The sequence below is a fragment of the Lagopus muta genome, chromosome 3 (assembly GCF_023343835.1).
Source record: "Lagopus muta isolate bLagMut1 chromosome 3, bLagMut1 primary, whole genome shotgun sequence".
NCBI lineage: Eukaryota > Metazoa > Chordata > Aves > Galliformes > Phasianidae > Lagopus > Lagopus muta.
In genome coordinates, this window is record NC_064435.1 from 82,331,456 (window position 1) to 82,358,181 (window position 26,726).

Here is a 26,726-nt window from a genome sequence, read left to right on the forward strand (position 1 = left end):
AGATTTAGGCAGAGCAGCAGGAAAAGCTTCATGACAGTGAGATCTATGCGCTGGAGCCGTCCCTCAGGAGCAGCCCTGGAAGCCTCATCACTTGGCATCCGAGAAGCGAGCCGGAGGAGAGCTGCAAGCCCTGGAAAAGCCTCAGCCAAAGCTTGCTGAACTCAACAGCCAGGCGTGCATTAACTGCAGGAGGCTTGGCTCAGAGAGAACTCTGCAGACAGGATTGAGCCTGCAGAGAAAAGAGGGGCTTTGGGAGATGACAGGGAGATGGAGGATCTGAGATGAGTGGCTTCCCCATGACGGGAGCTGGGAAGCAAATAGGGATAGGGAAAGAAAGCATCCCTTCTCCTTTAAGAGAGCATATCTGCCAGTGAGGAGCTGCTCTACTCTGGCCATGGCACGGAGTCAGGGCTCAGGCTTCTGTTAGCCTGGGCCCCTGGGAAGGCCAGCTGCCAAAAGGAAAAAGAAGGGCAATTCTGCTTTAGTCAGGAGGTAGAGCATGGGTGGGTGGAAAAGAAAATGAGGGAGAGAGGGGGTGAGTACACACAAGAGAGAAAACACATGCACTGTACGTCTCTGGATGCTGAGCAGCAAGCAGCCGGTAGGAAGGGGTTTGGATGTGGGAGCAGAGGCAAAGGATGCAGGCAGGAGCCACAGCTGCACTTCCCTCCTAGCAAGGAACAGCCTTGCTCCCAAAACTGTGCTAAAGATCCTTCTGAAGCTCTCTAAGTCACCAGCCTTTCCCCCCACAGCAGGAACTTCTTTCATGGGGAAAATCCTTGCTTGGATTGCCCTTAGGACTGGCACAGCCTCTAAAGCTTGATGCCAGCTTCCCATCCCACATGTGTTGCTCCTGTCTCCCCAACAAAGGCACCTGTGCATGAAGGGCAGCCACTGAGTCATGCAGGAGACGGCCAGGTGTGGGCAACTAAAGGACTAACCAAGCTGTATGTGCAGAAGCCCTGAAAGTGCTTGGTGCCTTTGCTACCCATCACTGCTTTTGTTGCTGTATCCCACTATTTCAGTGTGCTGTCCTGTCCATCTAAACTGCAAAATCCACAGGGCAGGAAATGACAGCCTGCACTATGGCCAAGCCAACAGAAATAAATGGCGTTAAAGTGGAAAGCCTAATTTAAGAGGAAAGCACGGTGGAGAGGTTACACTTATTTCCAGTCCAAGCGTCGCAAACCCAGGGAAACCAGAGTTAAAGTTATGCCTAAAATAAATTCAAACTTGTAGAAGTGTGGCAGTGCGGAACCAAGAAGTACAAACAGGCTGAATTCTGCCCTGCAGTGACACATAACCATATGACTGTGATTAAAATGTTTTAGTACTTGTGCTCCTACACTAGATTACCCTGATAAATACAGCGTTTTTTCATATTCCCTTCTCTTGTCCCTGCTCCTGCAAACCTCTGCCCCAGGTAGTGACAGCAGCACTGATTTTCCTGCCTGCCAGGAATGGCAATACATGTGGGGGGTACAACGCATCTGCAATGGGAGCCTGGGGCTCACAGCTCAGAGATTACATCCCTGCTGCCACTGAGCCCTGCGCTGTGGGAGGGGAGCTGAGCCCTGCATCAAGGCTGCTGAAGAAAAGGGAAGGCTTTCCCTCACACCTTGTGTACCACTGTATTCTACACCCACATTGTTATTTTACAAGCCCATTAAAACCTGGGTTTTAAAGTGCCGAGAAAATAAAAGGGAGACAAAGAAAAATCATCTGGATAAACAATTATGGCTTTTTGTCAAGGACTTGGGAGATAATCGAGTCCAGATCTGTTCCATGCTCATATTTACATGCAAAACTGCACTTACTGAGCTAGAAAAAATGTCTGATCAGTATCAGGAGCCAGCTGTGCCAGCAGCTGGGTACATGCAAGCTAAGAGGGGCTTCCCATGCTAGCAGAGGGCATCACCTGCCCCCCAGTACCTGCAATGGCCACGTAAAGAATGCTTCTGCCCCAGCTGCCCTCCAGTTTGATCTGAAATGCCTCTGCAGAAGTCCTATTTAATAGGAGCGTGGGTGGCCTGAATCGTCCCCATGTGTTTAAATATTGGGCATGAAGTTACAGCCGTTCCCTTGTTTGCACTTTGGCTGCTGGGCAGCAGGAATACCCTTGGCATTACTCAGAAGGAGACATATTAATAAGCTGGCAGATATTTCATCGTTTACAGTTTATCATTCTATAGTTTGCATAAATACACACATGCACACCCCATCTCTGCTTATTCCTCTGTTGACTTCCTGCAGGTTATTTTAATTGGCCTTTCTCTATCATTTTACTGAGTTTTCTGCTGAGTAGAGGAGCAGGTCTTGTCATCAGCAGGCCTTTTGTATGTTACATGAATCCCAGTGACAGCACTGGTAGTATTATTTCTTTGCAACCTGTATGCCTAATGGATGCTATTTGTGAATAATTTTTGTTAAAGAAAGCATTAGAGCTTTTACCAGGATAACACTCTAGAGTGGACTCAATGGGAGCCAGTTTGGATGTCATTTTTTGGTGTGTGAATAAAGCAGTTTTTCATCAGAGAAAAATGCTTTATTTGCTGACACTGAAGTTTCTTGTGGGAATGCATCACTTTTTTAATTAAATTTTCATCTGGAAGTTTTTTTCAGGTCAAAAAAGGAATTTCTGGTCAAAACCATAGCAGGAAAGAACACACAGGAAGCCAGGCTGTTATCTGAGCCCAGCAGATCCTCTCATATCCCAGCGATGGAGCCAGCAGCTGCCCTGCCACACAGCCACCCATCAACTGGCCGCCCACACCCTGGGCACCAGGAGCATCCCCAAGCAGGAGAGGATTCTCTGCTGCAATGTGATCTAGGAGAAGATGCCTGGTCCCACCCACCTTCCCTTCCATGTTGGCAAACTGCTTTTAGGTAAAGCATCACCTCCACACACCCGTCCACGTGGCACAGCTCAGCCAGGATGCGGGATATGGGACGTGGCTGTGACCTGCTCCTCGGTTCACCCTAGCAAGGGTAAGTCACAAGCGTTGCAGCTCCTTCACTGCAGCTGAAGGAGAATTGAACATTGTCAGTAAGGATCAAAATCAGGCCTGGAGCATGTGTTTGTGTGTGTGTGTGTGTGTGTGGTTTCACAACACCACCCTCTCCACCCCAGCAGCCACACCAGTTTCCTCAAAGAAAAGCAGAACAGTGGAGCACAGACCCAGTGCTCTGCCGTGATGTATTAGAGCCTTGTTTTTCCCACTGCTTGAAAAACTGACCCAGCCCCCTCAAATGTTCCCAGCATATTTGGATTGTGAGTCAGAGACCACAATGGAGATACTTGCCTGGCTTGACAAAGTTTAAGCATCTACTGCCAAGTAGTAATCGCTGATTTTTGCTCTGTCACTCATAAGCCCTGCTCCTGCTGCCCTCCCCATGCAAACATACGGCCTCATTGAGAAAGCAAGGGCTGCCTCTCAGGTGCTTATCTGCAGCATCTGCAGGTCCTCACACTGCTTTTGTGCAGAGCAGGATGGGAACCTGCAGGTACCCACAGTTAAAGCAAGGAAGAGTGAACGGAGAACAGCAGCAATACTGAAAAGAGAGGAAAGCAGGAAGGGCCTCACCTTGGCAGTCAGGGTCTAACATTCAAAATAAAAAAAATCAAGACAGATTGCTTGCTCTTTGCAAGCAGTTTGCTTAGTGAAACATCCTAATGCTGAAGAGTTAATCTGTGAGGGATCATAGGCACTCCATTTGGTCACCACAAGCAGCACTGCAGTAACCTCTGGCAAAAGGGAGCAGCCAGGAGCAGGAAACATTAACTGTGTCATTCGCCATAGATGAAGCCACCTGCTGCCATAAGATAGCATCCAAAGAAGCAAAATATTTTTGCTGCTCTTTGCCCTGCAGATGCAAGAGGGCTGCAGCTGTGAGTAAGCCTTTCCTCCCAGCCATGCTGGGCTGCGGCGCTGCCACTCATCAAGAAGGCATGCAAGGTCGCTCTGCCTTCCAGCACATTAACCCAGCACTACCCAAAAACTTCATCTTCCCCAGTGTTTTTTCCTCATTGCCGTTTTTCCTTGCAGCACCAGCAGAAATGCTGCCATCCAGGGGCAGAGCTGAGAGCAAACACAATGTGGGGCTGGGCAGATAGGCTCAAGTACGAGCGCTACCCAGATCCAAGTCTTTCCAGTATCTAGAGGAGTGCTATAAGAAAGAAGGGGACAGACTCTTCAGCAGGATCTGTTGCGATAAGACAGGGGGAAATTGTTTCCAACGAAAACCAGGGAGATTTAGATTAGATATGATGAAGAAGTTTTTTTACAATGTGGGTGGTGAGGCACTGGCACAGGTAGCCCAGAGAGGCGATGAAAACTCCATCCCTGGAGACATTCAAGTCAGACTGGACAGGGCTCTGAGCAGCCTGATCTCATGATAGAAGACCCTGTTTGTTGCAGGGAGGTTGGACTAAATGACATTTAAGGGTCCTTTCCAACTCAAATGATTCTGTTCCATGAATCTGTGATAAGTCTTCTATTTCTTTTTTTTTTTTTTTAATTAGCTTTTTTCTCTTCTCTTTCTCTGTCACTGAAAGCCAAGATTCCCCAGCTATCTATCTCAGTGCTCTGTCAGGGAGGCACGAGGCCTTCCAGGAAATCCCCGTGCATCACCCTGTGAGGCTCCAGCTGGCAGCACCGTGCTGCTCCTTGGCACCCAGCTATGGGGCTGTGCTGGGAGAACTGGGGGCCGAGAAAACACTCAAACACAACCAAACCCTCCAGCACTGCAAAGAGCTGTGTGTGTGTGTGTGTGCTTGCTTCCTTGTTTGATTTTCCTTTTCTTTCCACCACAGCTAGAATTAGTGTTTCTACAGTGGTGCTATGCTCTTACTTGCACCAAGAAACTGTGCCCACTATCTCTTTCATTGTCAGGCCCAACAGAGCAAGCAGAGGCTGCCTGTGTTTTCAGGCTGCAAGATGGGAGAGACATGGGAGCTTCTGGGTTATGAGATGCTTGAGAAGGATGGAGGTGACTTCAGCTGTTCCTTGTCTTGCTTCACAGGAGTGCTGCTTTCACCTCTGCAACACCTGCTGTAGGGAGCATGGGGGGGGGGGAGGGGGACATTGGAGCAGCAAGAATTAAAACTTCAAGCAAGATTTTCTCATTTCTTTAACAGTTATCCTTGGGGGGAAAGAAAAAAAAGAAAAAAAAAAGAAATGGAAATGTGGGGGATGAACAGGTCCAAGTAGACTTCATGTAATAAATGCAAACATTGCACTTTGACATCTCTCAGCTTTTCAGGAGGGGGGTGTTTGAAGTCATAGCTGAAGCCACAGACAGAGACCCAGGAACTTTATGATTTCCTTTCCAGATGCTCCTCAAGCTTGAGGTTCCAGGGCTGTGGTGTCCTGATGACAAATCTGAGCCTTGTTAAAATGAAGATAAAATGTTAATGATTCGTCTTAACCTCCCACACCCCAAGCATGTGCTGCCCTGAGCTGTGCACACACGCTTGCCTCTCCCATTGTAGTCCTGTGATACCCAGACTTGCGCTCCACCCCACAGGCTACCCTGTAATACAGGAGAACATCCTGGAGGAGCACAAGAGAAAGCAAAAGAAACTAAGCTGAACTCTGCAATGCGCAACAAGAGGCCAGATCCTAAGCCCTTCTAACTCAGGGGGTTTCCAAAGCCTCTGCTGGGCTTTGTCTGAAAACAGTAAAAACACTGTTAACTACCGTGGCAGCAGGAATGGATCTTGCAGTCCTGGCTGACAGGTCAGACTCTGGGCTGAGTGCTGAATAAGCCCACAAAGGGGACTTTGCCAGGACGGCTACATTGGGAAAGCCATGGAACCCTGCTCACTGACCTGATTACTGTGCAATCTGGTTTCATCCATGAGCAACAAAATGTGGCCAAGAAAAACTGCACCAGCTAGTGCTATTATCAACACCACGCTGAGTGCTGTAGTACAGCAGGAGGAAGGGATGCCACCCAAATGGACCTGAACAATCTGGAAAGGCAGGCTCACGTTAACCTAATGAGATTCAAGAAGGCCAAGTGCAAGGTGTTGCACTTGGGTAGGGGCAATCCCATAACTGTGTACAGACTGGGAAAATAACACCTTGAGAGCAGTCCTGCTAAGGTCTTGGGGGTCCTAGTGGATGGAAAGCTGGACATGAGCCAGCAGTATGCTTGTAGCCCAGAAGGGCTGCATCAAAAGAGGAGTGGACAGCAGAGAGAGGGAGGGGATTGCCCCCCTCTGCTCTGTCCTCATGAGGCCCCATCTGGAGTAGTGTGTCCAAACCTGGGGCCCTTAGTACAAGAAAGGCATAGAGCTGTTGAAGCAGGTCCAGAGGAGGACCACAAAGATGATCAGAGAGCTGGAGCATCTCTCCTATGAAGATACACTGAGCAAGCTGATCTTGTTCAGCCTGGAGAAGAGAAGGCTCTGAGGAGACCTCACTGCAGCCTTCCAGTACTTAATGGGAGCTTATAAGAAGGAAGGGGAGAGACTTTTTACATGGTCTAATATTGAAAGGACAAGGGGGAATGGCTTTAAACTAAAAGAGAGGAAATTTAGGTGAGATGTTAGGAAGAAATTCTTTACTCCAATGGTGGTGAGGCGCTGCTGCCCAGAGAAGCTGTGGGTACCCCATTCCTGGAGGCACTCAATGCCAGGTTGGATGGGGCCCTGGGCAGTCTGATCCACTGGGAGGCAGCCCTGCCCAAAGCAGATGGTTGGAACTGGATGGGCTTTAAGGTTCCAGCCAACCCAAGCTATTCTATGATTCTGTGATCAGAGGCAGGCAGAAACAGGAGGCAAACAGGTGTACTGTAACAGTCGAGCAAGAGGCCTTGGAAGCTCCTTGCATCACAGATCAAACAAGACTTAAGCCAACCAACTTAGAAGGAGAGCCACCTTTGCAAAGAGGTCTTCTACAGCCATCTGCATGAGACCACCCTCATCTGAGCTGAAGGGAAAACCCATCTGCGCAGCCACAGTGAAAGACTAGGCCAGCTCCTGTCAGGGAATGCGGTGCATTTTTAGAGCACACTATTCTGGGCAATGAGATTTGGAAAGAGTGTCTGGTGTTGGAGTCAGCCTCACAGTGCTGGCTCTGAAAACATGCATTTCTTGAAAAAAATGTTTTGAAGAAATTTGGATTGTAGTCTGAATGCCAGCAGCTTTCTTTTCTCCCCCCTCAGAGACAATGCAAACAAGACCAAGCAATGCAAGAAGCATCAAGTGGCCCTGGAAGAGCTTCAGCGCAACGCTTGGGCTTGTTCCTTGAGCCAGAGAGATTCACCCAGACTGTTCTTGGTGCTGTTTGCAGAAGCAGTGGCTGCAAAGTTCTTTCCCAGGTGGCATCCTCCTGCTGAGCCATCAGCAGAGCAGAGAGATGGGCAGCTGCTCCTTAGCCAACCAGTTGTAACTGTTATAAAATCTGGGAGAGATGGAAGCTGAAACCAGAGAAACTGCAAACAAGGGCTAGCAGCCTCCGGCAACAGAGCAGGAAAATCTGCTGACCAAGAGAAATGCTGGCACTTGGGAGAGCTTTTCAGTGTTGGGTGCTCAGGAAACAGGTGAGCACGGGCTCGGTGTGCAATGAACCACTAGCTCCTTGTGTCTGATATGCAGAAGTGAGGACATTAGGGGCCTGAAGCAGCAGACCCACCTCTCTTCTGCCCTGCAAGCAACAGAAGTCCCCCCTCCAAAAAACCACTGCCAGCACATCCATCCCCCAGTCATCTGCAGCAGCAATACGCCCTGACAGACGGGCTTGGCAGAGCAGCCTCCCCACCAAAGCAAGTTCTGTATCAGGGGCTAAAGATCAAACTCTATCTCTCTGAACACACCTTTGTTAGTTTTGGCTGCACCTTTTCAGGTGTCACCTGCCTCCCCAGGCAAACACTTTCCTGTCCTGTTCTCTGCTGGCCTGCTGAACTTTTCTGAGAGACAGTTCTGCCCTGTGGGCATCTCTGCACCCACCACATCCACAGCAAGCAGCCAGAGAAGAGGGTCCTCAGAGCACAGCAACCTCAGCAAGGGCAGAGCAGGAAGAAAGGGAAGGAGCTGGAACCAGCTCTGCTGTCAGGCTGAGGCTGGAACCAGGATGGAAAACTGGCAGCATGGACATCCTGCCACCCCAACAAACAATGCAGTCATATACAGAGCCACAGAGCTGCAGAGCTACAGCGCAAACGATACACCAGTCGCTCATCTGGAGAACAGGTTTCGCTAGCCTGGATTAAATGATTACATTGCTGCAGCATGTGCTGCTTGCTGCTTTGGGAGATAAAGGAAGCAGAGCAAAAAAGAGAGGCCTGACCCCAAAACCCAGCTCCAAACTCCTTTGCACTCCAAAAACTAAGGCCCACATCGAGCAGCGTGTGCGGAGCAGGTGCCATTTGAAGAGAAGCGTTGCAGTGCCATTGCTCTAATTGCCAATGCAGGGGAAAAAGTTTGAATTACAGGAGGCATCTAGTTTGACTCAAGTTACTGCCTCCAGATGTGCAGCAGGCTGAGCCTGTTCCCGAGCCTTCTGCTCCCTGTTCCCACAACACACACAAAGCTGAAGGGTGAATGCACTTGAAGTCCAAAAGCACACATGCAGTACTGACAGGCTCCACAGAGCACTGCATCTGTATCCACAGAACCCCTGCTGAGTGACTCCAAGGATGTGACTGCAGTCATCTCCATTCCCAGCTGTGAGCACAAGTGTGGCTATAGATATTGGAAACGAAAGGAGCATACAAGAGAAAGTGCAAAACAACACTCTGCCACTCCCCATGCACTTAGAATAAGGGAGATTTCCTCTCTAGCAAAAAGTTCCTTGGCTGCCTTTGGCAGCCCTGTCAGTTTACTCACATCAGTCTTTGGCAATGAAGAAAGGCTCACACCTGCTTAAGGCTCAAACTACACCCACGGCCCCTGGCAGCACCTCCACAGCCTGCACAGGCAAATAGAAGATGCCCAAGGAACCAGCATAGCAGCTTTGCGGCCCCTAGGACGCAAATGGGCCAAACTCCAGCGCCAGGAGCTGGCAGCATCCTTCCTGCCCCACACTCAGGAGAGGACGCAGCTGCAGCATGGGCAGTGTGGAAGCATCCACCTCCCTCTCCCCCACCACATTTTGCATTGTGTATAGTAGATACTGCTTTTGCATGTGTCTATTTTGGGGGGATGGGCAAATCCACACAGAGGCCCATAGCTTGTACACAGGAACAGCCCAAAGGAAGATTTTAGGCCAAGCAGCTGCAGGCTGACAGACTTCTCAGATATCAAAAGTAAGGTCTTATCAATGAGAAGTGTCAGGGTGGCTTAAGCAACACCAAGATTTGTCCCCACGTACAGTGGCCACGAACATGCACACAACACGTCCAGTTGGGCTGGCTCCCACTTGGGCATTTATGCTTGCAAGTGATGAGCAATTTTTTTAAAAATATAGCCACCAGATGCACACCAAGGTATACTTAAATCCACAGCACATGACCAAAGAGGTGGGTTCAAGCTCAAGTGACTCAGTCTCCCAGTTACAGAAACAAAATTAGCAACCACTCATAGAAGCCTTAAGTCTGAAATGGGGCTAGATGGCACTGTAAGTTAGTGAATGCTCAAGCCCTTCACCTCAGGAGGTTTCACTTTGGTATATAATCAGTGGAAAGCCAGGAAAGCTGGTACTCCTGGGGTGTTTTCCAGAGCTGGACTAGCAATGTGTGCTGACAGACTAATCCAGCACATTTCCTAGGTGCCTAGTTGGGGGCTGTGTCCAATAGTTTAGTCATTCTCTGGAATTTACTTATTTTATTTTTTGAGCAAATACTTCTTGGCTCTCAAGCATTTAAACATGTAATATTTATTATAAAACATATGTTTTTCCCCAATTCTGAGCCTACAGTTTCCCTGCTTTAATTTATCCCATTTCTCCTGTTTAACCCCTGCCCCCACCCCCGTTGTTCCCATGCTGGATGCCTCTACCTCTCCCAGGAGAACAATGATGAAATGACATTCGCCTCACAGGCTTCCTGGCACATCACCCCTTCTCACTGGGATCAGCTCTACGAGGCAGAGAGCCCTCTGGCCTCAAGCCTCAGAATCACTTAAGGATGCACGGCTGAAACAGAGCAAGGCACAGCCACAGAGGTGCTGGCTGCAGCTGTCTTCAGGTTGGGGCACTCAGATCCCTGCAGCCTCCAGCCTCCACATGAGCCGCTTACGAGACACGAATGAGCAAGGAGCTGCTGCAATTGGAAGGCCAGACCTTCCGCAATCCTCTTGTGCTCCCTCCTCAAGCGAGCACGCTGCGGCTGATGGCAGCCTGCCATGGCAGGGAAAGGCAGCCACGTGCTTGGGGAGGGAGAGGGGGACGTGCCGTCCTGCTCAGCCTCCCGGGCCGGGAGGGGAACGGCTACCTCCTTAGTAGAGACCACATTGCCAGCATCTCCTCCTCCGATGAGTATCTCTCTCCCGTCATTTAACGAGGGGACCATCCCTCTGAAAAAACTTTTCCCAGCAGTGAATCTCATCGGCTTCCTGACAGGCTGGGTCATTCATGTCTGTGAGTCCGCCTTCCCTGCTCCTCAAGTAACAGATTAGTCACGTACATTTGCAATGGCAGCGAATCTGCCAAGTTGCTGGGGAGCAGGAGGAGGAGAGCAGCAGCATGGTGAGCACAGGCAGGGGAAGAGAAAGAAGAAAACCAATTTTTCTTCCTCTTCTCCCATGCCCCTTCAGTTCTGAACAGTGTTTGCATGCAGAAGCTGCAACGCAGCTGCATCCCATGCTAAAAGTGAAAAGCAGGCATGGTGGAGCTGGGAGGCCTGGGCATCCCTACCCCTGCTCTGTTGCCTGCTGGCTGCAGGCCACAAGAACAAATAGCTCTTCTGAGCTGGGACCAGAAGCATACCTACATATGGGTGGTATCTGGCAATGGGGAAAGGAGTTCACTCGAGCTCCCATCTTACAAGTGACTAACAAATGCCAGAGCCCAGGAGGGCTGACAAAGCTTGGGCCACACAGCGTCCTACTTAGAGGCTGATCCCTGCGAGAGGAACACAGGCATGCAAAAGGGCCCCAAAAATCCAGCTCCTGATTAATACACGGCTGATGGGAATCAGCTACTTCCTTCTTCCAGCATCTTGCTGGAAAAGTCACCCTGGCTGTCAGAGCAGCAGTGCATGCATGGAGCCTGCGAGCAGGTCAGCCTGCACCTCAGTGCTGAGTGCTGCCCACGCAGATGTCAAGCTGCCCCTGCCCACACTGCCAGCCAGAAACACCCCAGAAGGAAATAAAGAGGGAGAATCAAAGCAAAAGAGCACCTGAGCAACAGGGGAAAAAAAATAAAAAAACAGGCTGTTTCGGGTCATGTGAGGTGTACACACATTCCTAGACATTCAGTCTGTCCCCCGTAGCTCAGGGAAATGCTTAATGGGCAGCATGGCCTGGAGAATTGTGCAGAGGGGCAGAGCAGGGTGCACGTAGGGGGAGGCAGATGGGCAGGTTTTTGAGATGAGCGTTTGCTGCTGCAGAAACAGATAAGGAAAAATGCAGGCGGTCCTTGACCTGCTAATAAACAACTCATAATACCTCTGAAATACACATTGGTTCTGCCAGCCTCTCCAGCACAAAACCACTTTCTGCGTGTCAGCACCACAGGACTCACTTCAGCTATTCCATGCAAAGAGAAAAAGCATTGCAGGCCAAGTCCCAGCACCCCCTGTGCCATCCTTGTTATCACAAAAGTGATGCTCCCTCCCTGCATCCCCCACTGTATGGTGCAGTGCTGAAGAGGGAGATTATTACTATCTCACAGTAACAGTGTACTGAGCAATTTATGCTAAAACACGTGTGGCACTACAGTCTGGTTTTAATGCTAACTGGGGAGGTCCTGACCCAAACAACCACCCTTTCTAGTGAAGCGGTGTATTTTGGGAGGATTTTTTTTGGTTAGCAGTTTCCAGAAATGCACTAGAATACTGTTTTGCTTAGGTTTTTGCCTCAACATATATTTTTTGTCTGTTTACTTTTCAATCTCAGAGTAAAAATGCAGAGCAGTAACCAGCGCAGCACATATTTAACATGCAACACGTGTTTACCCTTCCAGCTCACCCATGTCTTGTTCCTGTTCTGGGTATTTATTTTTGTCCTCCTGCGAGGGCTCAGATGTTCAGGAAAGATGCCATTTTTAGAATCACTGGACCTCCGGCACTGGAGGTACAAAAACAAGCAGTGTGCTGAGGCACAGGGTGCCAGCAACTTTCCTAGGTGGGTGGTTATCTCACTAAGCCAGGAGCACACAGCGCAGAGCCAGCGCAGGGGATGAGAGTACGTCTCTGTGGGATTTTTGTGCTCCACAGAGGTGCTTTCCTTACACAAAATCATAGAGTCACTAAGGTTGGAAAAGACCTCTAAGATCACCTGATTCAACCGCCAAATCATCCCCACCATGCCCACTAACCGTGTCCCTCAGTGCCACATCCACACAGCTCTTGGACACCTCCAGGGACAACGACTCCACCTCCTCCCCGGGCAGCCTGTGCCACTGCCTCCCCACTCTTTCTGGGATGGGTTACTGGAGGGAACTCCTCTTCCCCCAGCTGCACGCTTACCGTCTCCCTTGCTGCATTGCACTGAGAAGGAGTTGTGTGCCACAAACTGAACAAAGCCAAGCGAAAAATACAGTGCAGCCTCTGCTCTGGCCTTTGCTTGTTTCACATGCCAATGAGCAATGAAAACACGGCACTAAAAAATAAACCACACTTTTTCAAAAAGCCCCCGGGAGGTTATATGCAATGGGATCTTTTTTTTTTTTTTTTCTGCTTCTTTCTGATTCTTTTTTTTTCTGTCGGAGTTGACATCTTTTCCTCTTGCTGAACCAGCATTTCCTGACAGCAAACCATTGTCAGAAATTTTCCATCCAGCTCTCGAGTGGATTTCAACACTCAGCGTTTGCACATATGTATGAGAAGAGGTTAATGTCAATCTCAGAAAATTATCTACAGGATGTGCACAAGGTACCAGCAGCAAGGAGCAACACATTCGTTTGGAGAAATTCAGACACCAGCTGCTTTCTTTGCCTTAAAGTTGGTGTCAGCTCTGCTCTGCTCGATTATAGCTGTAATGGTGATCCTCTCTCATGTGTTTACTGCCCAGCTGACCCGTCATTAGGAAAAAATCCTTCCGTGGTCAACACTGCCTTTCGTGACACAGCAAAGCTCCTTTCAAAGCCCTGGGACATTCTGATGGTTTTGAAAGAAAACATCTAGGAGAAGAGCTCTGCAACACAGCAACACAGGCTGGCCTCAGAAGCAAGACAAGCGTGGCAGGGCCTGGGTGGGGGGACATGCTAACTAATGCAACAGTGGGCCCTTTAATCACTGACAAGATCACTGCCTGTGTTGCCTGAGGACAATTCTTTATAACAGCTGCCCACCGAATAGCAGCAACAGGACCAGTCTCTGCGTCTGAAGAACTTTAACCAGCAAAATCTCTCCAAAGATAACAACACACTGGGAGCGTTCGCATGCCCAGGCAACGTTTTAAAGGAGTTAAAAAAGAAACACTCCCCACAGTGTCACAGATCTGCCAAGCACAATGCAGCCCAGGGTCATCAGCCTCTGCTTCTGGTGTTGGCATTCTAGGGATGTGGACAAAACCCCAACTCCTGGGGCTTTTAAGGGAGCAGGAAGGGAAGCAGTCAGTTCCCATTCATATTTCTGCAGCCAAAGCTGCCTTCACATGCATACTTACAGGGAGGGGGTCACAGCATCCCAGGAGATCACCTTTACTAAAGGGGAGGGATGATTCATCGCCCTGCTGAAGTACCATGAGCAGCCTCAGCTGCAGAGGCCGGACCTGTTTGGCAGCAGCCAGCCGGCATCAGCTGCCTCCTGGGGGAGAAAAAAAAAAAGAAAAGCTTTGAAATGAGAGAGTGAGAAGTGGAATGGAGGGGAAAAATGACTGGAGGACTGGAAGGGGTGGGCTTGCAGCCTTTGGTTGGGTGACAGGCTAATTCCCTCCTGCTCCCTGCCCTGACTCCATCTAATTACCTTGTTTCCTCTGAGCTGATTGGAAAGCAGCCTTGTGTCTGGAAAAGGCTGTAAGCATCTTATGTGCATCTGTTCCCCCTAATCCCCAGCAACCAGTGCCTGTGTGCCGGGAGAGGCCATGGGGGAACCACACGCAGCTGCTGCCACCGTGCCCCATCCCTGTGCCCCATCCCTGTGCCACATCCTGCTTACTGGGATTGGGGGCTTCCAGGCAACTGCAGTTGTTCCTCTTCTGCCCATTTCACAACCCAGAGGCCTTCTTTCCTCTTTCCCCTTGCAGGAAAACAATAATAATTAAAAAAAAAAAAAAAAAAAAGGGTGGCAGGCTGGGGTGGAGAGAGGGATGCATTTTGCTGAGCCCTGCTGCACTTCAGAGCCGTTTAAGCCACTCATTTTCCCCTTGTCCTAATCCTGCATTATCCTTCAGGAATGACGTTCAAGTCCTGAGAGCGAGGGGAGGCGAAAAACTGCTCTCCAGGGCCCTGCCTGGTTTGCCCAGGAATTTGGATTGCACTTCTGACGTACAGCTCTGGGAAGGGGCAGAGGGACAATTATGCAGCCACTTGGTAGCATGCAGGCATATTTTCAGCAGGCTCCTATTAGCGGGAGCTAACTCGATGCGAGGAGAGTGTGGGGATAAACAGTTCCCTTTGCCAGCAGCAGGATTGTCACATCTGGAGTTTACACAAGTTACGAGGAGTCAGGAGCCTCTATTTTGTTTCACTCGCACTGCATCGTAAAACATGTTAGCACGTTAAGAGCGCTGCAGCACCGACGCACGCAGGGTTGCATGCATCTGAAGGGGATATCTCTGTCTCACAGCCCCGCTGTGTCCTCACCCCACCTCCTTCACAAGCCATCTGCATCTTGTTCAACTCGCTCAGCTTTGCTCCAACCCCCAGAGTGTTGAGGATTTGGGCCTCCAGTGAGTCCTGGTTGGGGCCCCACTGCATGCCTCCATGTGACAGCCCGGGGTCTCCTCATGTGGGATGCCAGCAGGCCCCTGCAGCCAGACAGCCGCCTCTCTGTCTAACCCAGGTGGAGGCCAACTGTTTTAAACCTGTTTCAGAAAGATTGCCTGAACCTCCATGGGGCACTTATTTCCAAGCATCTTCCATGTTTAGCCAGCCGGCTTCCTGCTGTTTTCCTTTGGGATTTCTGCAGCTGCAACCACAAGCGCTCCTCCAGGGAGGCTTCCTCTCTCATCCCTCAGCAAAAGCAGAGGTGGTGATGAATCCTGTGGACTCAGCTGCATCTGCTCTCCATAGGAAGCCCTAATCCTCACCCTAACAAAGATGCTGGGCACCACTCACTCAAGTGGGGAGATACATTCTTACCAGACTGGGTCAATCCCGTCACTCCACCCCAGCCTCAGCTCCCTTTACTGCTTAAATGCTGACTACAGGCAGTCAAGGACTTCTATGCCAAATTCTGCTCCTGGGAAAGAGGCCAAGTTTCCAGCAAGAAGAAAGCTGAAGTCCAGTGACATTAGCTAAGTTTTAGGTCTTTGGAGCATCACACCTGCATGAAGCCCATAAAGATGAGCAAGCTAAAACTCATCAGCCCAGCTTTCCTAACCCTTTTTTTTCCCCTCATTTGTGTCAAGTACCAGCTACCCAAGAAATCTGCTATCTTCCAACAGCTGGCCTGAAGCGGGATGTGCTTTCCCTGTTGATTTTGGGTTAGACTTCAGCACAAGCTGGCCTCAACTGCCCTTCCTCACCAGCAGCTCTGGTGAGAGTCCCTGAGAGTAGACTCAGGAATGGAAAGCAGGGAAACCTACACCTTCATGCAGACACAGATGTCCTCAAACTCCATGCTGGAGTCACAGTCATGAACTGTATTCACAACTGCAGATTGTTTGGGCCAATGGATTTTGTTGAAAAGCTAGGCTGGCCTCAGCAAAGGAAAGCAAGCAATAGTAGAAAAGGCATCTCTTGGCCCATGGCAGGGGTTTTGAAACCTTGTACAGAGGTCAAGACCTGGAGGCTATGGTGTGGGAAGTAGGCTGTGAGCTATTTCCCTACCTCATCCTCCAATCACAGGACAAAGAGCTGCCTCTGGGAGACACATTTCAACTTACAGAAGTCTGCAATGGCTCTCAGCCCGCCTCTTCCATCAAGGAGGAGACACATTGCCCCAAGTCCCAGCAGCACTCACACTGCCCAGGGAGGATGGCACGAAGCTGGGAGAGTCTGCTGCCCTCTGCTCCAGCTCTCGTGACTGGCTTAAAAAGTGAAGTGAAAGAGAGCTATGGGAAACTGCATAGTAGCACTTGGCCTTTAATGCTGTCCTCCCAGTTCAGTCTTTATTCATGTGTTTTATCATAAAATTTTGTTTTCTGTTTTCTCACATATGTTAACTGCATGAGAAAGTTGCGCTGTTTTAACTTCAGTTTTGTTAGCATGCAGAAGACACTTCACATCACTTGAAGTAAAATTAAAACCCTTGCGACAAACAAACAAACAAACCAACCAACCAACAAAGTAACTCTCTAAAACTTCCATTTTAGATACCTGGTAGGTGGCATAAATACTGGAAGTACCCAGAACCACCAGCAATTTTCTGTTCATTCAGCCTGTAGCACTGTGAAACTGGAGATGTGCTCGGTCACGTTGTTCTGGAGCTGCAAAGACAACTTTGCTCAGGACTTTGGAAAGCCAGGCCATGGACACTGGGTTGTAAGAAATCACTGTTGATTCTGGCTTGACCTTTTCCTCCATTCTTAAAAGAGAGAAAAAGTCTGAAGCTTCAGCTTGAAACTGACGTTGTTTGAGGGTAGGAAAACAGAAGTAACCAGGGCATGGCTGCATATTCCCTCCAGCTTCCTGAAACCACACTTCTCTGTTACAGGTGCTCTTCTGCTAACCTTTCCTTTCTGGAGCTTTTCAATCACAGTTAGGGCCAGAGGTTTGTGCTTACAGTTCTGATGACAATCTCACTCCTTCCTCCTCAATATCCGGCCAGCACCAGGTAGGACAAAACCAGCTGTGCAGCAAACTGGAAGGTCTCCAGCCCCATGAATAGCACAGCCTGGTAAATTCACACTTAGAAAAAAGAAAACAAACAAGCTGTTCCTCAAAAGCCCCACTGACAAGAGCTCTGTCCTCTATTACATCTCTGAATGGCCAGAGCTATGGAGGGTAAGTGGGAAGAAAATTCGGCTTTGATTTCCTCTACTAAGGAGACTGCATGGGTGAGCATTTATTTACATCAGGACACCTATTACTTGGTATTTCCATGTTGCAAATGGGCAATTCAACAGATGGATCAAGTCAGCAGTGAAGAGCTCAGGTGTATTTTACACTCAGAGCAATCTTGGATCTCAAAACACTTCAAAACAGCTTTCTGTAGAAAACTTCAATCCATCTGAGTGCAGGAAATGGGAAAAGTTGAAAAGAGAGGGTAGGCTTGGCTGGCCACAGTTAGCAAGTAGCCAGCTGACTGTTCCCAGCAACTCTGAAGCTGTGTCTACAGTGCAGAGTTGTGGTAACTGAGCCATCTTTGCACAAACTCCTTCAGGAAGAGCAGTCAAGCTACAGCAACACAAACTTGCATTGGCAGTCCTTCCTCATGGAGGTAAGAAAAGGTAAATCCCTTGCACCCTAATGCCACAGTAAGGAAGTTCATTTCAGGCTACTTTGAGAAGCTCTATTTTGCTGCACTTAGAGCCATTAGAATTGGATCCTGTGACAATGTTCTCCAAGCTATGAAAATCAGTGGGGGAAAAACCAAAGACAAACTAGGTATCCAAATACTTTTGAAGATGCAGGTTTTCAGAGCTGGTAAAAAATTTCCTAGCAATGACTTGCAGAGCTTGGGGGAAATATGCATGCACAGCCATCTGCACTTCCCATAGGAAGTATCTGTAGCAAAAGTGACCACAGCTGAGGAGCTGTGGTTGATGGTCCTGTGCTTTATATAGAGATTTTCAATTTCTTTGAGACTAAGGCATTATACTATTGACCAAAAGCAGAGCCAAATTTGCATGAACATGACGTGATCCAGATTTTGGCTGTGGTACCAGATACCCCTGTCTGGCTGGGGATGCATGACTTCAGGGCACATGGACTTGCCAGAGATCCACTATCCCCTTTGGGGCTATTGATAGTCAGCCAGGTGACCACTCTTGAAGTTTTCAGCTGAAAGAGTTTGCCCAGGGCTACACAATAAGTGAGTTGGCAGAAGCACAACATGAGCCTCCATTTCCCAATTCCACAGATCTCTTCTTTAGCCACAAGTTCTGTGGTAAAAACTTAACTGTTGTAACTTTATAGAACAATTGTGTCACCACAGCGCTCCAGAAAACACCTGCAAGATCCAATTAACTTACCACACCAATAAATAAATAAATGAAAAAAAGGAAAGGGAGGGAAGGGGAGGAAAGGGGATACTTAAGCCAGAAAGGTAAAGCAGTGGCGTTATATTTTCAAGTACTAAGCCTTTTTACAGTTTATATTTAAATATAAACCTCTGGTTAAGCTATTAACTGAACTATAATGCAGATGCTTGAGAACTTTAATATTCTGACATGCGAAAATGTAATTGAGAAATTTCTCAAGCAGATATCAAACTGCTTTACAAATGATGAAGGGCATTTAGAGCATATCACAAACATTACAGACTACCCAACTGAGAAGACACAAAAACCCTACACATTTCCATTTCTGTCTGAGGTGGTGGAAATGATTCAGTTGATCATTACCACAGCAGAGGTCTAGGTGTTCATTCTGGCTGCAGCTAATTCTGCTATGACTTATATTCAAATGTTTTTTTTCACACCAGGGTGTGGGGGCTCCCAGGCAGTAAGTGATACAATGAGATAAAAGGGCAGTTTGAGGGCTGTTTGACATTTCATCCTTACTTCTTACCTTGCCTTTGCGGGTTTAAAACTTTTACCAATTAAATACATAGGAATATTCTGTTGTCTGCACAGTGAAAATATAATCAGACTCAGGAGAAAGATTACGTGTTCTCAAGCTGATGCTAACACTTCAGCATAAAGGTACCCAAAATACATGTAAATGTAACCGATGAGCTTCTGCTAATAACACGCTGTCTCAGATCTCTAGGGGATTGTCTTACTCCAGAGCTCTTATAGGAACATATACTGAAAGGGGCCTGAAACAGATATCCTATCACTTGTGACCGTACTCATTCCCTTGTGAGAAAAGATGGCCTTTGTACTAAATTGAGAGGATTTCTTCCATTCTCTTTTGGGGGGGCTGAAGTTAGTACACGTGATCTTCAGAGAACAGGAAGCTGTAAAGAGCCTTTGGGTATTTTCAGTGAAAAAATAAAACCAAACCATTTTTTGTTGTTCTAGCTCCATTCAGGACAACTTTTCCTCCTTTGAAACATGGAGAAATCTCTTAAATAAATCATACTAGTCAGGGGTCTTTCTGCAGCTCACAAACTGAAGAAGCATGGTGCTGCTTTATACTCACAATGCACATACTTTGGAAGTCATGCTACCACTTGGTGCTATTATTTTGCCATATCACATAAATATCACACTCTATTACTTTCCTCTCCTTGGCATTCTTCCCACTGTTTTCAGGTTGCTGGTTTTGGTTTTGTTGATTTTTAACAGAGGTTACCTTCTCAGCTTTCACATGATAATGCCTTTCTTTTCTCCTGTGTGATTTGACCAGCCTAAACAAGAAGACAAATACTGTGGGGAACTGGCCCCTTAAATGTCAAATTTGGCTCATACTTTTCATGAAGGTCTATATTTTTTTAAACTGTAGATGGTCTCTTAAGACAGAATGGAGAAAAGCCTGTTGTAGTGAAACAGGAAAAAAGAAGAAAAATCCCCTCAGGATATTTCCTGTGGTAAAATGGGGTAAGGAATATTTCAGGACAGTTCCAGACAAATTCCAAACCAAATCTTCCATGAGGTTCAGTGAGCTCTGCAAATTACGTTTCCTCCAAAACCCCAAACCAGGCAACTTGAACTTGATTTTGGAATGAGTAGCGGATGCTGGTACTTCTATGCCCCTTGGCAGTTGTGAACAGGGTAGGATTTTCTTAAGACATGGCTTTTTTTTTTTTTCCCAGAACAAAACCAAAAACACAGTGGGCTAGCTACTGAAAATCAGCCTATATCAACTGGTGTCAACCCAAGATTTAGACAAGGAAAGGAAAACATTTTCCTCAGTGCAAGCAACCCTCAAATTTCCCCTCATCATAAAAAGAAAATAATAGCTAGACACCTCAGAGAAAGGCCAAGAAATAACAGGAGATGCAGCCTCAGTGTCAGCAGTACCAATGACATTACTAGCGTTGCCCTCAAGTTAGCACAGTGTAATCTTGATGTGAAGAAGCAGTTTTCAACACAGATCAGCTTCACTACAAGAAACAAACCTCCAGTCAGAAGCGTGGTTACCAAAACGTTGTCTCTGTAAACCCAAGAATGCAGACATTTTACTTGTTTGTGGGGGGCACAGACCTCAGTTCACCACTTTCATTCATGTCACATTACTGGCTGGGCCAAACTCAGAAACTCCTGGGGTAACGCTGCTGCTCAGTGTGTGGCTTTTTGTCTGTAGGTTCTAACTCCTTAAGGAACACCCTTCAACAGGAAACTGAATGACTGTTTTTTAAATAAGTTTACATTGTGGATAAAACATGTTCTCTGCTGTCAGAGGTTGACACGAGCTCAGGTTTAAATATGAAACTCTGAAGTTGAGGGAGGGGTCAAGAATGAAGCATGGATGTCCTTCACAGCCCCAGACGAGGCAGCTTTGGAAAGCACTGGGATGAAACAGGTATTTTAGCTAAAAAGCACTGTCCTCAGATCCCATCTAATGTAAGCTAAACCAAAATAAAACCTCTAGCCCTGGTGGAGCCACTCCATGCCACTCACCCTGTGCTGCTTGCAGGATTTTGATGATTGCAGGTACTGACTTGCATCCACCCATGCATCCAGGAGCCTTCATTCACTTTTCCTGAAGTCCTTTCCTTTTGGGAAGGAAAACCCAAAGCGTCTGCCTGACAACATGGAAACACACCACATAGATATCTCAATCAGAGCTGCTGAGGCAGGTTGCTAAACTTAATTACCAGTTCCAAGGGCTGAGGTTTGAATGACAGGTCAATTCATGCAGTGAGTTAGCAAAGATTGCTGATAAATGCTTTCTAATTGGAAGGATGATAAAACACCTATTAGTCACCGAGAATACTGAAGGATGAGTTAGTCCTGGGGATTTCTTACTCCACGAAGATCAAGAAGTGCTAATCTCATCAGCACTCTGCCATCATTTCCTACCCACCTTGTCACTCACATGGTTCAGGAAGGATGGTGATATTGCAGAGTGCTGACAGGTCACTGCTCACTCATTCTATTAAGGAGATGAATGGAAACAGGCAGGAGCAGCATGGCTAAAGTCTATTGTACTCTGGAGGATATCTGACATTTTTGTGAGCTAGAAAAACAACGAAGAATAAAAATAACCTCACTCATAAAGCACCCTTGGAAAACTGGCTGTATTAACAACGTATCTTATCCTTTGCACAGCATCTTCTAGCCCAAAGAGGACTGTGCAAGCTAATGGGCAATAGGAGGTTTATCTCCTGCTATAGCAGCAGCTTGCTGAATGTGAGCAGTTTGGAACTGGAAGGCTGGACTTTGCACTAGGAAGATCACTACATAGGTGCGTGTGCCTTTTTCCACTGACCGGGGCAATAGGACAGTAACTCTGGCAGTAGGACATGGCAAACATGCAGGAAGAGGAACACTCTCGAATTGTCTCAGTGGGAAAGGCCCTGAGCATAGCTCTGACCCAGAAGTCACCTTCTGCAACATTAAGTGACACAACTCTTGCTGCTGGGAACGCATGAAAACACCCACGAGCAGGAACCCCACATTGCCTTGTTTCCACGCTGTGTGACCCTGGATGCATTTCTCAGCTCTTTCTGTTTCTCTTTCCCTTCTTGCTCTTTCTGATGGCCTTTTTACACCATGAGAGCTTTGGAGTGAGGTTGACTCTCGCCGTGTATTTGCACGGTGCATGGTGCACAGTGGGGCAGCCTGGGTACTGCTGTCATGTAAATGATATCACACAACACTTATGCATGCAATGGATAGCTGACATGCAGCCATGCTAGAACTAAGGTTGGGACACGGCCAAGTGACACAAGCCACAGAGCACATATGAAATGCAGTTTTGCCACGGGTGGAAGGTCAGGCCATTTTCAAGTCCTTGAACAGCAGACATCACCTTACCTATTAGGATGCTTTATTTTTCCCTTTCTCTCCCACTAACATGTACAGTTTTCCTACGTGGTATTTAACATCTACATCCTGGAGCTCAAGGTTTGCCAGGGGGTTGCAGCACTCCTGAAATTGTGCTTAACACATTTAACTGGTGACAGATTTAGTGGCTCTACATCTGCAAAAAATCCTTTATATATAGAAAAAGAGCATTTCCCCTGGAAATGAGTGTTCCAGGCTGAAATGTCTGACCAGACACTGGCACGAGGAGAGAGATAAAATAGTTACATTAATTAAAGTGTGAAGGTGGTCTAACGACAGCATGATTAGCAATGCTTGTACTTATGGACTCAAAGAGTATAGAAGCTTGTAAAACTGTTAGAACTTTTTCTTTTATTTTCAGACCCCCAAACTCTTCTCAGCTCAGATTGTTCTTGTCAGATAGCTCTTGCTGTACTCTGTATGATTTGCCTCAGGCCAAAAGCCTCAGGCTATGGACAAACACCCTCTGCTATGGTCAGATGGACAGGTAGATATTGTGACTGAAATGCACAAGGCAAATCAGATCAGCAGCTCTGCCAGTACATCTTAGAGATGTAACTTGCAGAAAAAAAGGACAGTGATGACCAACTGTGGGCAAAAGAATTCTTCCAGCAGTTGGATCCAGGTGACAGAATAGTGACTACAACATTACATTGGAAACAAGCAGTCTAATTTACTGCCTTGCCACAGACAAAGGTCATCACATGCTACCTGCTTTACAGTGCACATCTTAGGCCTGTCCTCTGTATACTCTCCACACGTTATAATTATGTACCAAATATAGGTGGATGCTACTATATATACATTTATACTTGATGTGATCTCTAAGAGTATTGTCTCTGCTTTGCAGGTACCTACGCTGTTATAAAACTGCCTTCAGCTGATGAAATATAATAGCTTTCTAACTTGTGAATAAGTCTTGCCCCAATGGAAGCATATAAACAGTCAAGCTCACGCTCTCACTGCAAGATTTTATACAAGATATTTGGAATAGTGCCCCTGTTGAAGTCACCCAGTCCGTACTTGATATGGTCACACAGAATTTTAACAGAGGCTCCAGTAAAGGCTGCCCAGACATTCTCACACATGCTCTTGGCATATCTCTATGGAACAGAAGCTCTTCTTACCTCCACACTCTTATCATCAGTGAGCATCCTTCTGATCAAAGACTTGTTGTCAGATCCCAGAAAAGGGCTAAAAGCCTTATGGCTTCCTTTGCTCTGCCCTTCTCTGTGTTATGGTGCAGTTTAGGCATTTGATCCTACAACTATTAATCGGGCTGCATTGTAAATCAGATCAGCAAACCAATCTTTTTCTAATTTTCTTTTTTTTTTATTGAAGATACCTTTCCTTCTCCAGGGTGGTTTTTTTTGTTGTTTTGTTTTGTTTTTCCTTAAAACACTTTCTCAAGCCAGCTGCAGCTGCAGCCTCCATCTCAACAAACCACAGGTTGAATTAGCATCCATTCAAACGAATTAGAAAGATATCCCAAGTTTTATGTTTCATGCCTACTGCAAAGCTGAGCAGATGTGAAGCATGTTTACAAATGCAGAGACATTTTGGGAGTTGCCCTGTTTGATGTCTGGACTTGTTTTGTACACACTTCCTATATTGCTGCAAGTTCTCAAATGAGGATCCTTCTATGGTGACTTTAGTAAATGAAATAAAATGAGGCCTCCTTCTGTTTAAGCCAAAGGGAACTTGGCCTCAAGCTTTCTTTGCAGTTGCAAGATAGCTCTTCAGCTTATATCTTACTGTGTCATCAGTAATTAGACATGTACAGGAAATCAATCTCAACAGGGATGTGAGACTCAAAACCTGCCAGTAAGCGTTAGATAACAATTCTTTTTAAACACAAGCTCTTCAACTGGATACTCATTAGTGAAATACAGCACCCGAGCCAAACTCCTAGATAGCCTGACGATTATTAATTTTGTGCAGAATAAGCCTAAAGAGTTTCAGTGACCATCAGGGTAGAGACCACCAAGATAAAACCTGGCTACGACTCCTCCAGGCTGAGAAGTATGAATAGATAGCATGACAATTGCTGAAATTTAGGCCTGGAAAATTAATGTCAGCTTGTACAGAACTGTTCCTGTTAGCCTGGAGATTCAGGATGTACTTACCCTGTACAAAGCACAAGGGTTGCTTTCAAGTCATTTGTTTACTCTGACTGTTTGCATCAAAAAGCTTTCTCAGGTAGCTACTGTAGCTAAGATTTACCTGAGCAGACAGGAAAACACAGTAAAGCACAGAATTTGCGTTTATAGATGTACTTCCATTTCTCTAGCCTGACACTACAAACATTCACAAGTACACAGGTCAAACGCTGAGTTGCCAGGAGGGAGTGTCAATCCACTGACTGCATGCCTACACACATAACACTAGGTTCAAACACACATGATGTAAATTGGAGATGCTGTGTTTAAGTCAGCAGAGTTAGGCCTCCTGATGCTGATCTAAAATACCTGTTGTGAGTATACAGGTAGATCATGCCCTCATAAGTCCCAACAGATCATAGAATCATAGACTGGCTTGGGAAGGGACCTGAAAGCCCATCCAGCTCCAACCCCCTGCTGTAGGCAGGGCTGTCACAGGCTGCTCAGGCTGCCCAGGGTCCCATCCAACCTGGCCTCGAATGCCTCCAGGGATGGGGCATCCCCAGCTTCTCTGGGCAGCCTGTGCCTCACCACCCTCTGAGTAAAGAATTTCCTCATAACATCTCACTTGAATTTCCCCTCTTTTAGTTCAAAGCCATTCCCTCTTGTCCTGTCACTATCAGATCACATAAAAAGTCTATCTCCCTCATGTTTATAAGCTCCTTTTACATACTGGAAGCCTGCAGTGAGGTCTCCCAGAAGCCTTCTCTTCTCCAGGCTGAACAAGCCCAACTCTTTCAGCCTGTCTTCATGGGAGAGGTGCTCCAGCCCTTTGATCATCCTTGTGGTCCTCCCCTGGACCTGCTCCAACAGGTTCACATCTTTCTTGTGCTGGGAGCCCCAAACTGGAGGAAGAGCTGCAGGTGAGTCCTCACAAGGGCAGGGCAGGGAAGTATCCACTGAATCAGAGATAATTTACAGAAAGCCAAACTTGCTCTTTTTTCCTTCCACCTGCAGCCCATTAATCCACAAAATCTGGAAAATCATGAAGACTCACTGCAGTTTATTATTAGATCTAGTCTTTAGATTAGTCTTGCAGATTGCTGGATTACTTTCAGGGGTTATGCTAGGGAGTTTGCTCCAGCAACAGTTCTTGAGCTGCAGTCAGCAAACCAAGACTGAAAAAACAAAAGAGCCCACAAACCAAGTCCCAGAGGACACCCAGCTACTTTCATTGCTTCTGATAGTAAGGTAGCTTACGCCACGCATTCATCTGGGCATGTGTCCGTAGTGATTTTGTAACTGGGAAGGACCTAGTAGATATGTTGAATTGGGGTACTGCCAGTAGCTATTGCTTTCAAGACCTTTACACACTGAGATGAGAAGAATGTGCCTATGAAATAGATACGGGACTGTGTGTGTTTGTGTGTCAGCTTCAGAACCAGAAAGATCTGAATGAGTTAGATCTGTAAACTTAGCTTCCTTTGGGTAAACTCTTCCTTCAGAAACTTTTTCAGTACTTTTTCAGAAGACACTCCTTATTATTGCAGCTCCCTGTTTTATAAACTGTGTCATTCCAACATGCAGTGAGATCAGTATTTACGCTGGCATAAAGGATTCCTGCAATTATGGCGTGAATGAGAAATAGCAAGATCATCCCACAGATACACTAAGAGATCCATAGGTAGGCTTAATAAACTAACATTCATGAGTAACAGCACATGGCTACTTGGATACATCTTCATCCTTGCTCACAGCAGTTTTCACTTAATGAATTATTTAGGCAAAGCTCTTCTGTAACCCAAAAAGAAACACTGGAAGACGCTCTGAAATTGAATGGACATCACAATGCTCTCCTTCCCTCTTTTCATTTTGTAGCCATATCCTGTGATTTTGCTCCCACCTCAAAGCTGGAAAGAGACAAGATGCAGGGAGAAGATAACAGCAGCCCCTCCACAGTCACTATGATGGAAAGATGCGGGTGGGATGGAAAGTGGTTCACGGGGTATACAGCTGAACACCGGTCCCTCCGTGCTGACTGTAGCACCCCTGTGCCACTTCCAAACGTTAGCTGTGGTTCACAGGCCCTTTCATCACACTTAATTTCCAGCAACAGTCTGTCCTCATGATTTTAGAGCTATCTGCTAGCTCTGCAGTAAAGGAGGCAGCCAAGAGGCTGGCGAGAGGCAAGTTGCAGCCCTCCTATCCACTTCCAAAGCTCTCTAGGCCAGCAGAATTAGGAGGAAAGAGTTCCTACCCCTCGTCCAGCCATGGCAACTGAGATCAGCTGGGAGGCGCCTGCAGTCAGTGCTGCGTTCGACCCCTCCAAGTCCAGCAGCAGGGATTTCTCAGATGAG

The 26,726-nt window shown here is 47.2% G+C and overlaps 1 long non-coding RNA gene across 2 annotated transcripts; it reads right to left on the reverse strand.

Annotated features, from left to right (window-relative positions):
• Window positions 1-4,623: 4,623 nt before the first annotated feature.
• Window positions 4,624-26,726, reverse strand: LOC125690996 (uncharacterized). Of its 2 annotated transcripts, none has more exons than XR_007375868.1 (4): window positions 26,627-26,726; window positions 20,882-21,006; window positions 13,715-13,854; window positions 4,624-5,387 (listed from the first exon to the last, which is right to left on the reverse strand). It is a non-coding gene; the product is annotated as an uncharacterized LOC125690996 (long non-coding RNA). The 2 variants fall into 2 exon arrangements; XR_007375867.1 differs by lacking the exon at window positions 26,627-26,726 and adding an exon at window positions 21,288-21,697.